At 36.5% G+C, this 16,156-nt stretch overlaps 1 long non-coding RNA gene and 1 other non-coding gene across 2 annotated transcripts in view; both read left to right on the top strand.

Annotated features, from left to right (window-relative positions):
* Window positions 1-16,156, top strand: part of LOC134654265 (uncharacterized) — a 162,023-nt gene that overhangs the window by 22,970 nt on the left and 122,897 nt on the right. Inside the window, exon 2 of the long non-coding RNA XR_010097319.1 lies at window positions 1,799-2,079. This is a non-coding gene — a long non-coding RNA (uncharacterized LOC134654265). The remainder of the gene's footprint in view (window positions 1-1,798; window positions 2,080-16,156) is intronic.
* On the top strand, window positions 12,177-12,256 carry Trnaa-agc (transfer RNA alanine (anticodon AGC)). Its single transcript has one exon. It is a non-coding gene; the product is annotated as a tRNA-Ala (tRNA).

Below are 16,156 nucleotides of genomic sequence, written 5' to 3'. Positions count from 1 at the left end.
AGATATTCCCGACCACACCGGCCGCTCCGATATATCTGACGACTGTACGTATAGCATATGTTATGTTAAACTAGTTACGCACAGCCACACAGGTTTCGCGGTGCGTGGACACCTTATCGGGACTCGCGTACATTTATTGCGAGATAGCCATCGGGAAAGTTGGACGCGTTTCCATTGCCGGTAGTAACTGTTACTGTTAACCCACAGAGTTGAATGATATATGTATTGTTTTAAATTGTTTTATTTTACGTTAATTGTAGAATATTATTTTAATGAATTGTAATTCAATTGAAATTTACCTAATTATAAGTATGAATTAGCCTTTTAACATACTTATTAATAAAGGAATATGATAGGATAGGATCGCTTTGACAACATTTTCAGAATCAAGTATTTCAAGTATTTTATTTGTGATAAACTTAAAACTAAAATTACATACAAGAGTATAACTAAAAACTACAAATATTCAAAATACGAGTATACGAGTTCGCGCACCGTCTAACTAAGCCCTAACACACCGATTGTCTTGTGTTACGCACATCAACATGTCTTTAACCCTATAATTAAAAAGGTTAACTGGTAGAGAATGCCCAGTATAGATAGTCCTTTTGTAACTGTATACTTTTTGGTAGAGTTAGACTCTATACAATAGGACATTTTAGTCCTTAAATATGACCTTAAATATACACTGTTAAATTATCACGGGTTCCTTATACGCGTATGAGCCTTATACCTTCATCATCATATATTTAAGAGTAAGACTCTTGTCGGTGGAGCAATTTCCATGTTTGGCGGTCTTTGACAGCCTGATACGACAAGACGTTAAGTTTTTCCTTTATTTGATTCATGTACGCCCTCTTTGGTCTTCCTTTCTTCCTCTTCGCTTCAACTTTCCCTTCTATGATGTTTTTGGTAAATTCGTTCCCATCTTCACCATACCTTATATAAGTAAAAAGACTTTTTTTTTCTCTAGCCTATTTTGGTGTCCCACTGCTGGGCAAAGGCCTCCCCTCGTTTTCTCCACTCGACCCTGTTCCGTGGGTCCCACTCAGTAACCATTTTGGCCCACCTTTCTGGGTGCATGCAGCAGACATGTCCAGCCCAGTCCCACTTAAGCTTAGCGGTCTTGACGCCTACATCTACAACTCTAGTTGTAAAGTAAAATCCCTACATTTAGGTACATTTACATTTTACACAGCCGTGAGCCGGATGACAGTGGACCCGCGCACACTAGGAGATACAGTCGGCCGCGCCCGTCCCTTTGTCCGCAGCAACTGGGACGGGAAATTCAATTTATCCCTGATAATACTTTCACAAATTAACTCGCATCATAAATATCTGATCAAGGGCTATAATGAGGTGTTGATTTACATATTAAGTGTTTTTTCCGGTAAATTTATTCGTGATTTTGGACAGTACAAAACAAGTGTACGGTCTGTTGGTGGACGGATGCTTCGTAAAGGTATCGTTCGGATTCAGACACCAGCATTACTGTCAACTTTATTGTTGCCGGAAATATCAAAAATTCGGGCAGTAAAATCGATTATGACATTTCTGGCAGTAATGCGGTGGCTGCGGTGGGCAGTAATGTCGCAATGCAATATTGCTGCAGTCGACTGCATTACCACAGGAAATTTCAAAATATCAATTTTTAGAAAACTGTATATAAAATTTGACGTACCTATCCTGCCGTAATGTTCCCCCCTCAATACTGCTGCAGTCGACTGCGTTACTTCCGCAAGTGTTAAAAAGCGGCCAAGTGCGAGTTGGACTCGCCCATGAAGGGTTCCGTATTTAGGGGATTTATGACGTATTAAAAAAACTACTTACTAGATCTCGTTCAAACCAATTTTCGGTGGAAGTTTGCATGGTAATGTACATCATATATTTTTTTTAGTTTTATCATTCTCTTATTTTCGAAGTTACAGGGGGGAGGGACACATTTTACCACTTTGGAAGTGTCTCTCGCGCAAACTATTCAGTTTAGAAAAAAATGATATTAGAAACCTCAATATCATTTTTGAAGACCTATCCATAGATACCCCACACATATGGGTTTGATGAAAAAATTTTTTTTTAGTTTAAGCTCTAAATATGGGGAACCCCCAAAATTTATTGTTTTTTTTTTTCTATTTTTGTGTGAAAATCTTAATGCGGTTCACAGAAAACATCTACTTACCAAGTTTCAACAGTATAGTTCTTATAGTTTTGGAAAAAAGTGGCTGTGACATACGGACGGACAGTCAGACGGACAGACAGACAGGCGTTCCGGAAGGGTTCCGTTTTTTGCCATTTGGCTACGGAACCCTAAAAAACGATGTTGCTGCCAGAATTTTGACATTTGCGGTAGCATGAAGTCGGCAGTAATGTGCAATACTGCAGCAGTAATGTAGCAATTAACTTAACTTGTCAGTGTATAAAATTAAAAACTTAGTCGATTTTAAATACCTAATCTATTTCTCGTAAACGTATCGATTTAAAACCTTGCAATGAGATAAATAATGATCAGTCATCATTGATGACAATACAATCTTTGGAATTACATACAATATTCGAGTTGCTACTAATTCTAGATACACAATAAATTATTAGGATGCGTGAAAGTATCATAAGAACACCATAACACGACCCCTTGTGCTGTCCCGAAAGTCCAAAAGCCATTAAAACATTGTACCATCGCGTGCTGTCCGTGTGTATGTCAGCCTTTACGGGTTATTGACGGCTTTTCATATTTATGGGATGTAATAAAATTTATATTTATGACGGCAAGCTTGTGGCTTTGAAAGGTTACATTCGGAAAGTTAAGGCAGTATATGTCACGCTGCAATACTGTTGCAGTAATGCTGGTGTGGTCTAAATCGGAAGGGTACCTTTAGTGTTGCAATCAAAAAGGTGACAAATGGATCCAGATTGGAACTGAAACATGGATGATGTACTAAAAAGTGATGTTCGGATCTTAACTGCAGCTGCGATATTACTGCGGCAGCGGTATTCTGGTTTTTCGTTGAAGTTTTATTGTCCGAATTTCACTTGCCAACCAACTTTTTGCAAATTGTCATTATGTTAACGTTTTACTTGGTAGAATTACATATTATCAAGCAGATTCTGCTACCTAAAACGAAGCTTTAAAAAAAGTGTAGGTATTACCGTAAAACGGGGTGAGTAGGTTTCACGGGGAGAGGTGGGTTATGAATGGGGACAGAAGGTTTGAGAGGGGGGTGAGAAGGGATTTTAAGGCTACTGCTACAAAAATAATGTATTCCAATTTAAAATGGAGCTATAGTAATACGCATAATAAAAAAAAATCGATCCAACAATCTTCCAAAATCACCTTTGTATGAAAACCCCTCTCACCCCAAATACGAGGCACTACGGGGTGAGGTGGGTTTTCCTCTTTATCGTCAAAGTTATAAAATGGAACTACCCAAAATAAAATAAAAACTAAAATACAAACGTCCGGAACACTTAATATTAATATATACACCATTCAGTTTTCATATGTAAAAATAAAATGTTATCGAGGTTTGAATTTCAGTTTTGGCCCTACTCACCCAATTTTACGGTATTAAGTTGTTGTCATGTCAAAGAGACTACATGTTGTTCAAACATGCAGTTTGCTAACTGTTAGGTTGAGACATCATACGAATAATTGTGTTGCGTTGCCACTTGATCATTCGGCAAAATGAAATTACGCGAAAAAATTGTTGCGAAAATGACTTTCGGCATTATTCGGTAATGATTTAGAGAAATTCTACTGACAGTTATTCTACCTTATACTGGATATCATTGCACTGTAAAAAAACCTATTAATCCTGTTAATCTAAATAATTACATAAACAAACCATGCCGCTAATGATGTTTAAAAAAAATTGTTTTGTTTAGCTAAGTTGCCTGCAATCAAACAAACAGGCAAACAATGCCGATCGTTAACACAATTGCAGGCAAATGAGTTTTTTGCTGCTGCGAGGTTTAAACTATTATAGGTAATTACACTTATTAGAATAAATGGAATGAGGCAATGTTGTTGTTAAGTGGAAATGAGTGAAGAGTGAGTCTGCAGTGTCTGAGAGTTTTTTTTATATATAAGAATAGATTTAAATCCCTCCTCCAATTTGGAGGGATTTAAGTAAATGTTCTTGAGCAGTGGTGCGCCCAGGGTTAGAGCCGGTGTAGCTTTATTTGACGTTCATAAGCGCATTGTATATCTAGGTACCTACTTGGAAAAGAAACTTAAAAAAAAGCTTTACACAATTTAGAATGCATTGAATTGCCACTAACTTTCGCTTGACGTCAACGAAGGTTCATTCTACATAACCCTTAACTAGTTTACGAATTATTGCCTGAAATCTAGGATGTTATGGCCCGTGGTCCAGTAGCAAGATCTAAAATTCGAATCTTTATGTAATATAGCAATCCCTGTAGCAATATCTAAACTTAATTTTTTCATACATTCATGTCCACGCCACATCAATCTCTTCCAACGTCTGGGTAGCAACACGACTTGTATGCAACAATGCAATGCTTCAACACTCGCATGTCGGGGCGTAGTTAACTGCATCCGGGCTGCGCGAGTGCATGAGCGGAGCGAGGGCGGAGGCGGGAGCGATAAGTGACAACAAGGCTTGGCTTTTTAGAACGCTGTTTACTCAGGACCTGGGCGTTGTATGTGCAATTGTTGTTATGTTTTATCAATTTAACCTTTATTGCACCATACAAAAAAGTACAAATGGCGGACTTAATGCCATAAGGCGCTCTCTACCAGTCAGTCCAGTTTTTTATGATAGAATAGTGTTTTATTCGTAAACACGCAGACAATAATTACATAAAAAGAACATAGTGAAAATAAAGTAACATACATATGTACATAAAACACATACCTACAAATACACTAACAGAAAAAAATACACAATTTAATTATCAGTAAAATAATATAAAAACACGAAAAATTGAATTAGTTGCAGAACGCTGTGTGGATAAAAAACAAATGGTTCCGACTCAGCCAGGTTCACTTTTTCGAGGAAAGCATTGATATTCTGCCGGAACCCAGTATTGTCTTTATTGAATTTTAAACGTACCTATAACAAATGGTAATGTTTTTATATACCCATTTCATGTTAACTACAGTTCTTTGCAGTATTTAAGTAAGTAAGTAATCATTTATTGTCAGATTGTATCATATCAGTTTACAGAAGTTAGTACTTATTTATTAGTGACAGATTGATTTCTACATGCAATTTGATCCGCTGCCGCTCATGACTCGTTCCTGCAAGTAATTTATTAACTGTTTACGTGAACTTACTTAACCCGCCACTGCTTTGGCTCGATGAACGGCGAACGCCTACAATACGACGTACACGGGTTATTTACTGCGTTTGTGGGTCAGTTTAGCAAATCGCCCTCAATTGACGAATTTAGATAACTGGCTGTTGATATTTTTAACCTACTGTATGTAGTTTATACTGATAGCTATTTAGACTTCAGAGTAATCTGACAACAGTTTGTTTTTCATTCAAAGTTACCTACTGAATCTAAATAAAAAAAAAAACTAATTTCATTACCGCCGACAGCTTTGCTGCCTCAAATGTGAAAAAATATCGGTGTTGTATCCCGAAATTTTGTGACATTTGCGGCAGTAATGCAGGCGGCAGTACCTTCATAATCGCGACAGTAATGCATCGGCAAACCTCACACATTTTAGCAAGCAAATTGACAGATCAGAAAGCAAATTGGCAAATTGAGAGATGACGACGCAACAGCAATGCAGCTGCAGTTGACATCTATTCTGAATAGTTAGACTAGTTAGAGGCACCGGATAGCGCTAATTTTACGATATTTTCCGCCTTACTTCTTTTCTGCAATTAAAGCCTACATCATCACGCGCCATATTGCGGAATTTCATTGGAACTAAATTTTTCATACTAAACTATCTATTGACAATGATCTTGTATTTCTCGTCGGGCTTTAATAACTTTAGATATGTTCCACCATGTTAAAACATAATGAATAATCTACCCACTCGAGCGTTTAATCGCGGTCTACCTATAGGTACAGTCACCAGCAATAATATGTTACTCTTTGAAGGCCGCAAAAATATGTGGCACGCTCTTATGGCTCTACAAATAAGATCGTGTCAGATATTATTGAGGCCTTCGTTGTGTAACATATTATTGCAGATGACTGTACCAATATTTGCTTAGCCAATTACTAGGATTAGCATAAAACAACGCAATCAAACTGGAAATATCCTTCCAAATACACTTTATATTGTAATTTTAGCTAGGCTTCGTTGGGGAGATATTACTGATGTTAAATTTATTACCTGTTTGTTTGTTTCTAAATGTACATAGTAACTAATAAGTAATTGTATTTTATGTGACTGCTACATAATGAAACGAGCTGAAAGAGAGTTTCATAATAACATTTCACGAGTGTGTAGTGTTAGTCATTCATATGTCCCGTTTTTCGAAGTCAAAAATGTATTGAGAACTTTGTCTAAATTTATTCCGTCGCTGTATTACACCATAAAAGCTGTTTTATGATTATTGCCTTTTTTTATTCCTACTTTATTTCTTTTAAGAAATAGCTATTTACATTATGTTAGCAACGTTTAAAAGAACGTATTGGCAAATTATGGCCGCAGGCAAAACTGAATGCGAAAGCTAGTTCTGTTTATAACACACTAAATTTATGACTCCAGTAAATTGAAATTAATAGTCCCACTTTAATAACCTTTAAGCTTAACAATCACAGCCAAGCTAAAATCGCTTATTTAAAATCCAACCGAAACTTATAATGTATGGATTTGATTACGTCACTTTTCGTCGCATAATTTTAAAAAACCTCTATAATAGATTGGAATACAAATAATTTCAGTTGGCTGGGCCCCATGTAGAAGAAAACAGCGGGACATAAAGTGTCATTTTATGGAACTTGCTAACTATGTAAACAAACCACCATATTATAGAAATCGTCTCTGAATGTCAATTCACGAGGGACTTTTGTTTAGGTACATAGTTAGCAAGTTCCATAGCATGACACTTTACGAAAGCACGTTTGCCCAGGCTGAAACGGAGACCTTCGCTCAGTCGACTATTGGATTCGTGTTTGTCAAAACCGTCATCTTGGCAACAAGTTGCAGTGAAGGTTTATTCTACAAGTATAACTAAGCATTAATTAACGCTGGGAATCAATTGACTGTTCAAACAATAGTTACATAGCAAGAACAGAATGCGTACAACGCGTGCGAGAAAGTCTAGGCTTCACTTGGGCGAAAAGGACTTATTTTCCATTGAAGATGTATAAAAATGCGATGTTCTGTGGTAGACAGGTAAGTCGTCTACCGGAGTTCTGTGTAAATACATAACTGTATGTTATAAAAAGGCATGTTGCAAATACTTCTTATAGGTACTTTCCTTTGTGGCTTGTCAAAAATGTGCTAATTAAATAGTGAACTTGATTTTAGAATTGCATGACGACAGATACCTTATTAAATTATACAACGGGACTTAAGAGGCCTTATTCCTTAGAGCGTTCACCGATTTCACGAAATAACACTCGATAGATGGCGTTGGCGCTCGGTACGCGAGCGCCGGCAAAGTTAAGCGCGTTTCAACGCAGGCGAGAATAATATTGATACTTTTCAATTTAATTGCAAAGTAACATTATTTTTAGCGTTATATTGGCACTCTTTATTTTATTTTATAAGCATGGTAGTAGTCAATAGAGTGTATGTGTTGGGATAATATATAACCAGAGGCGAGTAAATAATAACAATATTTACCTCTGGCATGGAATTATTGTGACAATCACTCTTCTTATGAATAAGGTGTATTCGGGTATTTCCGAATGAACAAATAGTGGCGGATAATTCCGAAAGCTGACTCTTACTACAACGGAATATGAGTGATTTTACAATGATTTTCGGAATTACCCGAATAAACCTTACTACTAATATTCGTCATTGTAGTAGTGTTGTATTTTCAAACTTCTTTAGCGGCGCTGTGCACTTTTTGAGGTGGGGAAAAAATGTTAAACTCGCGACAGATCACGTGACCGTAAGACGGACACGTGACCTGATCAAAAAACTGTTACAATGTTATTGAGTTTTTCTTTATTGATTTAAATGCCATCTAGTGAGTTTCCCTCTAACCGGTATTAATATAACTCGAGTACCAACAGTGATGTGCTTAGGGGTTTCAAGTAATGCGACGAAATAACGCTAGATGGCATTAACATCAATTATACATAGTGCTGCAGACATTTTGCACTAGTCATTGAGTTTTCACTTCTGCCGGCACTCCCGGAGTGCAACCCGTTGTTTTTTTTTTACAAACCATGACAAACCATGAGTTTTGTTTACATTTTTGCTGCCCACAAATTGTCGTCTTTTTGTACTATTTCTGTTTTTAGGGGAAAGTCGGGGCCCGTCCATACTGCAAATAAACATGTTTCTTTATTTGTGATATGCAACTGGCCCTATCTGTTAAAACCAGTCATTGTTTTTATTTAAAACCATGATACCGTTGACTACATTCCACATTTTTTTTTGTTTGATGGCCTCGTCGGGGTCAATACCGAAATCCGATTATTTATATTATGCCATCTTCGCTCCACTCCATTAAGATACCCTGGACAGAGGGCCTACCGCGAACCACGTTCGACGTGTTACCTCCCTGTCACACTTACGTACGAATTTACAAGTGCGACAGAGAGGCAACACGTCGAACGTGGTTCGCGGTAGGCGCTCAGGCCTATGGAACTCTCCGCGCGAGCACGGATTTATACCTACGAATCTCTTCCCGTTCACGGTAGAAAATCAAGCTAGTTGGTCGCCGGCGCTCGAATATGCCAAAATGTATGCGAAATAAATGTCTTCTTCACGAACAAATAACACATGTTGTAGTGTGGAATTGTGGATGGATGCAGAAACAAAAAAAAACTAATAAAAAAATCCGTGTTTGCTCTACCGATTAATAGGAAAAGTAACTATTAGACGTTCTCAATATAAGTACTTATACCAATTTTTTTTACGATAGTCGCAAGCTACGTAGTACGCCGTTTTATAAACCGCGTAGTGTTTACGCGGTTTATAAAACGGCGTAAACACTACGGTTACTGTAGGGAGATATGACCTTTCAAATATTTCGCAGTCACTCATCATAATAAATAATAAAATAAGGAAAAACCCTAACTTAAGACAAAAGATAAATAAAGAGAATAATAAAATAAATTTATAAGTAATTAATAATGATAAAAGGAATATTATAATTATTAATTACTTATTGCAACTTATCTTGCTCATAGTTATTTTACAATTAATAAAACTTATATTTGTACCTTAGGTAAGTAGGTAGGTATCTTTCATACAATCTATAGTTTAGGTAAGTAGGTAGGTACTTATTTGTAAAATAATTTCTAAGCGTCGGCAACCCTAGCTTTGTGCCGGTGCGCGCGGTGCGGGGAGCGGTGCGTTGAAGGTCATTCCATTGTATTTTTGTGTAGGTATTAAAACGGTAGGCATTTGAGTTTTCTTTGAGAGATAAGTATCTGTTCGTAAGAACTATAATATAGCCCTGTGCCCTGGACCTCATCTAGATCGATGGTACTCGTCAGGGCAAAGCTATTGAGCCCAAACACGATATAGTTATGATGAGTAGATAAGGAGTTCTGGTGACCAACTCCTGACTCCATTATGAGAACCTGGACCTCATCTAGATAGATGGTGCTCGTCAAGGCAAATCGAATGCGCCCAAACACGATGGAGTTATGATAAGTAGATTAGGAGTTCTGGTGACCAACTCCTGACTCCATCATGAGACCCTGGACCTCATCTAGATAGATGGTGCTCGTCAGGACAAATCTAATAATCCTAAATACGATGGAGTTATGATGAGTAGATTAGGAGTTCTGGTGACCGACTCCTGACTCCATCATGAGACCCTGGACCTCCTCAAGATATATAGTGCTCGTCAGGGCAAATCTAATGAGCCCAAACACGATGGAGTGATAATATGTAGATTAGGAGTTCTGGTGACCAACTCCTGACTCCATCATGAGAACCTGGACCTCATCTAGAACGAAGGTGCTCGTCGAGGCAAATCTATTGAGCCCAAACACGATGGAGTTATGATGAGTAGATTAGGAGTTCGGTGACCAACTCCTGACTCCATCATGAGAACCTGGACATTATCCAGGTCGTCCGGGTATAATAATAATGCAAAACCTAACCAGTATTCAAGTAACACTGAAAACCTATCACCTAGCGAGAGTCTGTTGTTGAAATTAAATATGGTGTAAAAAATGTACTTATTTGTATCAAGATTTTCTAGTCGCTGTATACAGCACTTCTCGGAACTCTCTGGCTGTTTACGAACGCACCATAGTCACCGAACGCCTGACGATCGAGCACAGGTCCGTCCCCTAAGCCGCCTCGGCGGAGAATGAGCGCGCGGCGTCGGTGCAGCGTGATTTATACGTGTTTTAAAATAATATAAATTTACGGCAAGGTAGGTCCTATAGTTATGATTATTTTTTTATGGGTTAACGTATAGTTATAGTTTGCTATAATATTATTTTTAGGGCAAAATAATAGTACAATTTGCGATAAAAAAATATAATGTAACCCTGTTTTCACCCAAAAAATGAAGAAAGTTCGGAAGGTTAAATATCCATTTTTTTTAATGAATCTTTGATTTTCAATAGTCTTAGCCGCTCGTAAAAGATATGGTGAATTGAATTGTAATCATTTCTGTATCAAATGATTCTTGTTTACTGCAAAATTGAGAACCGAAACGACAGTTCTCACTGCAAATTTTGAAAAAGCCTCCCAAGAAAACTCATTTATTTTAGGTTTAAAAAGAGAAAATGTCAACTTGAACGGTCTTACTTGCTAGTTTAAGAAATGATTATTTAAGTACGTTATCAGTTTTTGAATGAATACTAATAGTTACGTCGTAATTTGAATGAAAAAGGTAACAGATTGCAAAAAACGCTCGCTTGTAGGACTAAGGACTCTTAATCGCGTATCTACCATACAGACAGATACCTTGCCACAGAAATGTTAACTGTATAAAACTATAGTGCAATATATAAACGCTAGCTAGTATTCGCTTTCTGTATAGCATATAGCATCTCTTTATCAGAAGAAACTGATAGCCAAAACTTTTAACTACTTACACACTTAGGTCATAAAGACACATTATAAGTGCAAGTAACGGACGTCAAAATGATACAAATATAGCTTCTTAATAAACAAAATTCGACATGAATAACAAACGTCAACCAACCACGCCACTATCGTCTATTCTAGGACGTTATGTCGTATTACATAATTTTAGAATCTATTGTTGCACTCGTGTACGTATGTTAGTATGTACGTACGTATGTTTTGGCCTCTGAACTTTTAGAATTTGGCATGGAGTTGAGTCGAAGTGCATCTCTTCGGACGTAATGATTGACTTAAATCCAATCTTAAAAATACTTTGTAATCATAATTAAAAATGTACCTACCTACGAATTGTTGTGTTCATGTTGTTAAGAACTTAAGACGAAGCGGTAATCTATCTTCGCCACCCGTCACCAATCTTGCCTTGTCTTATTCTAAATCCTAAGTTTTGAATACGAAGTCCCATGATACAATGTAAAGTAAAAATCATGAAAATCATGATTTAATCTAATCTAATACCTTTAAACGAGCAATTCTTGTCCATTTATCTATGTATTTATATATATATTTCGAGGATCTCGGAAACGGCTCTAACGATTTCGATGAAGTTTGGTAAATGGGGGTTTTCGGGGGCGAAGCGGGGGCGTCGGGGGGGGGGGGTAGCTAGGTCTTATCTCTGGGAACGCTAATTTTTGATATTTTATATGTTTTCCGAGCGAAGCTCGGTCTCCCAAATATTGCTAGTTAATACGAAGTTATTTACTGAAGGCGATTTCATCGACAAAGCAGCGATTACTTTTAGTTTCAGCAATTGAAAACAAATGGGTTTTTTCCTACGATTGAAAATCAAAGAATAATACGCCCGTGGACGGAATAGGCCCTGATATATGACGGAATTAGCCACATTGACCTTATGTATTTTTAAATTAATTTTGTATTAAGCAGAAACGTCTGCGAACGATGCTATCCCTAGGGCTCATATATGGTGGAAATATTCGCTGAATTGGGTACGGTCTTGGTAGCTCAGAAGTCAGATGGCAGAGCACTGTACTAGCGATCCAGTGGTCGTGGGTTCAAGTCCCACCCAAGACAGTGAATTTTTCCACTTTTAATTTATTTCGGATCTTATGTATTTTTGCCAATCCAATATTTGTCAATGAACTGCTACATTAATACAGTTTGCTGTTCACCTAACATAAAACCAAATAAAACCTAATTTATTCGTCGGGTATTTAAGCCACAATATTCAATAGTGCATGTGTATGATATGCATGCAACTGCGAACCGGCCCATACTGGATACGGCTGGGATTGTGCAAATTACATGCACATATTTTATTCGGCGTAAGCGTTAACAGTCACGTATGCCTTTGATTTATTTCCGAATGATTATAGACTTTATTGTAACGAGATAGAGTGTATATATAGACAGGTTATAAAGCTGATATTAGTATGCCGTGTTTACTGTTTGAATCATTAGATTGGCTTTGATGAACCGCACCTATGCTTAGCATGTTTGTTAATGAAAGGAAATTTGTATAGGAAATGTGTTTTTTTCTATTTAAGTACTTACTGAACAAATTTTTTCTGCATATGTATACCTACTTAAAAATGTTAATATGTATAATAATTTTAAATTAAAACGTTGGCTAACACAATATTCATAAACGATGTATTATTTTTTTACGTTTATATCAAGAGTCATGAAAAAATCACAATTAATCTAAGAAATTATATTTGCAAGAGCAGGTTCCAATCCAAGCAAAACCTTATTGAGTGGGCTCGGCTCGATAGAAAAAAAAATATTTAAGTTGTACTTACTTACATTGTTACCAATAATTTTTTACACAAACCCGTCAAATTGAAAAAAAAAACAGAATGGAATATGTATGAATACTTAGTACCTTTACTTTCTTCAAATAAAAATACAATGATTAATACAAATAGCTTATTTACCAACCTAGAATATTAAAGCAAGTGAGATGATGACCACAGAAATAGATCATGGCGTGACATTAGGTACTAATAGAAGAGACTAGTGAATATTCTAGACCGACAACCTTCTCAACACCGCGTTCCTCGCGTGCTGTTATTACAGTTTTTCATTTTATCTTTATACGTCTAATATTTGTCACCAAGTAGGTACTTATTATGACTTCTAACCTTAAAATCCGATTTTAATCCCGGCCGCTGTCATAACCCCAAAGGTCCAATTAAAGAATAGTTATAAAATGATGTGTAGGTAGACATATTGTTATTACATGGCACCATATAGTTTTAAGATTTTTGAACCTTTATGAAAGGCTCAAAATTCTTAATTTATGCTTTAAATCTAGTTTTGTAAATATACTTAGGGTCAGTTAAGTCCAGTCGTTAGTTTGATACGTATTAAAATTATAAATAGTAGTAAGATGGCAATTTTCATACGCAAAAAACTAAAATCTAAAAATAATATTTAATGTCATCTACAACATTTCTCGTGGCGTGGTATGGGATATGGCAGTCTTTTATTTACTAGTCTTTGGCAATACGTAAGTTCTTTATTATTAAATTGTATTACACCGTGACATTCCCAATACTTACGTATGTGTTTTATTATTGACGATCTATTCCTATTTATATTTACTAGCGACGAATGTTGGTGGCATGTGGACACGACGAGTTATCACGCCAAGGAATCTTGTCTATGGGTGGCTAATTATATTTAATAATAAATAAAGTATCGGGGACAGTATGATATAGGTCGATCTAGTCCGAAATTTCTTGGTTTTTGTAAGTAGGTACAGTCAGCAGCAGAAGTTGCTAAGCGGGCGAGTTGTTCAAAATGATCTTGACGCGACTTTATTGTCAAGAGAATAAGAGCGTTCAAAGTTCAAAGTGTTTTTATTTTTGAGTAGGTAGGTATACGTCAAACTGATTATAGTGGCGGTAAATAAATATTTGTAGACAGACAGACAGAGGAGTCTTAGTAATAGGGTCCCGATTTTACCTTTTGGGTACGGAACCCTAAAAACTACGGTCTACTAATATTATACATATACTCAGTCCTCAAACCTCTTTATCAGTAGAAAAAGGCGCGAAATTCGAAATGTCTATGGGAGAAATTCGTGCCTTCATCTTTTAAACTTACCGCCCTTTTCCACTGACGGAAATGGCTTGTCAAACAACGCAGAGAGCATTAATATCACAGAAATGATTTTTTGATTCATTTAAATGCCTTAATCGATCCAGCAGTTTGAATTGAAGTATCATCTCTTTTCCAAAATGATGAAAGCCATTTTTGGCATTAAATTGTTTAGGTAAGTATAATCTTATGATTAGCGTACGGGCCTATAATTTTTTTAAACTAATAGTTATTTTCCAGCACCACATCTCCAAAACATGTATAGTCGGCTGTGTGCCCATAGAACTGACCTACAAAACATTCTAATCCCAATTTTTCCACACTCCAATAATACCTACCAAAACAACATAATCCATCTAATTAAACACTAAATTATTGGCCTGTTTTTATAATATTTTGACTCGGTAGAACATGTGTCGTCCTGTTTGTTTGACTGCACTTGTCAAGGTAAAATACACCTTAGATCATTGTGTTTAGAACTTTAGAATGTATTACATTTTGGTATGTTTACATTGACGCAATGTGGTGGGCAGGGAGCCAATTAGAAGGGATAGTAAATTATTATGAGTAGGTATGGTTTATTAATTTACTATGCTAGGTCTTTGATGGTACGGGAGTTCACGAAAGGAACCGATTACTTAGGGCGTCTGCTAGCTGGCGTGGATGCACGGAGCAGGCGCAGGCCTGCGCCAACTATTTATTGTGATATTTCATAAGATTACGAGAATAAATTATAATTATTTAGTGTGAGTTAGGTTAAAATAATGGTATTCAGTAGGTAGTGATTAAAAATATGATCTGTGTATACCCGAATATTTGTTAATTAATCTGTCGGTCGTCGCGAAAATGACCCTTCTCTCCTACCCGCAGATTGTAATGATAAAAGAGTATAAATATAATGTACCATGGGGTGGAAGATTCATTCTCGCTCGGCGCTGGAACGAGCAACACTAAATTTAGCACGAAGGTTACTGCTTGTGAACTTAAGATTGTTTAAGAGTGTACGTAGAAGTAACTAGTCGGAGTAAATTAAAAGTAAATGATTGTACCAAGGACTTTGATTTATTACAAGTCAGACGTGGTGGTCAACGGCGCCCATAAAAGGACTAGAACGTGTGAGTACCTAGTATACATATACATGTTTTATATACTCGGACGTTGTGGTAGTAAGTTTTAAGTTGTAATAATGCTTATAATCTTAAAGCCTGATTGAGAATATGTAGATACGCGATCATGGTTAAGTTGAAGTAACAAATGCAGACGTGTTACGTAATTTATAAATCTGCTACTAATCAAAATCGATACAGGCATTGAGCGAGTTGAAAACCTTATTTTTTTTACAAGAGTCATGTTATTTTTAGGCCGTGGTTACAAGTTGTCTTAGAATTTGAATACTTACGATTAGGCTGTACAGTGTAGTAGTATGTTTTTAAGTATAAACGTGCTCGGTTGTTATGCAGATTTAGTTAAAATACGTATTGTCGTTAAATTAAGTGTTTACGTGTATTAGAAGGTCATCTGCTTCCAGAAATATATACAGCCTTTGATTTGTAAATCAATGTATTTTGCTTTTCCAATTAATTAAACGTATATTATTTTAACAAAGAACCAGCCGTTACACCTCGATCATCTTGCATGTCCAGAATACCCGCCTGTTATATTTTTTTATTCAAAATAATTCCTTACCCACATTTCATTTGTGTTTTTTTAAACATTGCTAGTGTTGCTAACACGTGTACCTACATCCTATACTTGAGTTTCGAATACTGAACTTAATCTATTACATAGTATGAGCTAAATGATCTAATAGTAAAGTCATGATTAGTTCCCGAAATGAATAAAAGGACTCTATTAACCTGTCAGCTCCCA

The sequence above is a fragment of the Cydia amplana genome, chromosome 14, assembly GCF_948474715.1.
Source record: "Cydia amplana chromosome 14, ilCydAmpl1.1, whole genome shotgun sequence".
Classification (NCBI taxonomy): domain Eukaryota; kingdom Metazoa; phylum Arthropoda; class Insecta; order Lepidoptera; family Tortricidae; genus Cydia; species Cydia amplana.
Note: the sequence above shows the minus strand (reverse complement) of the source record. Positions and strands in the feature narration are given on the sequence as shown.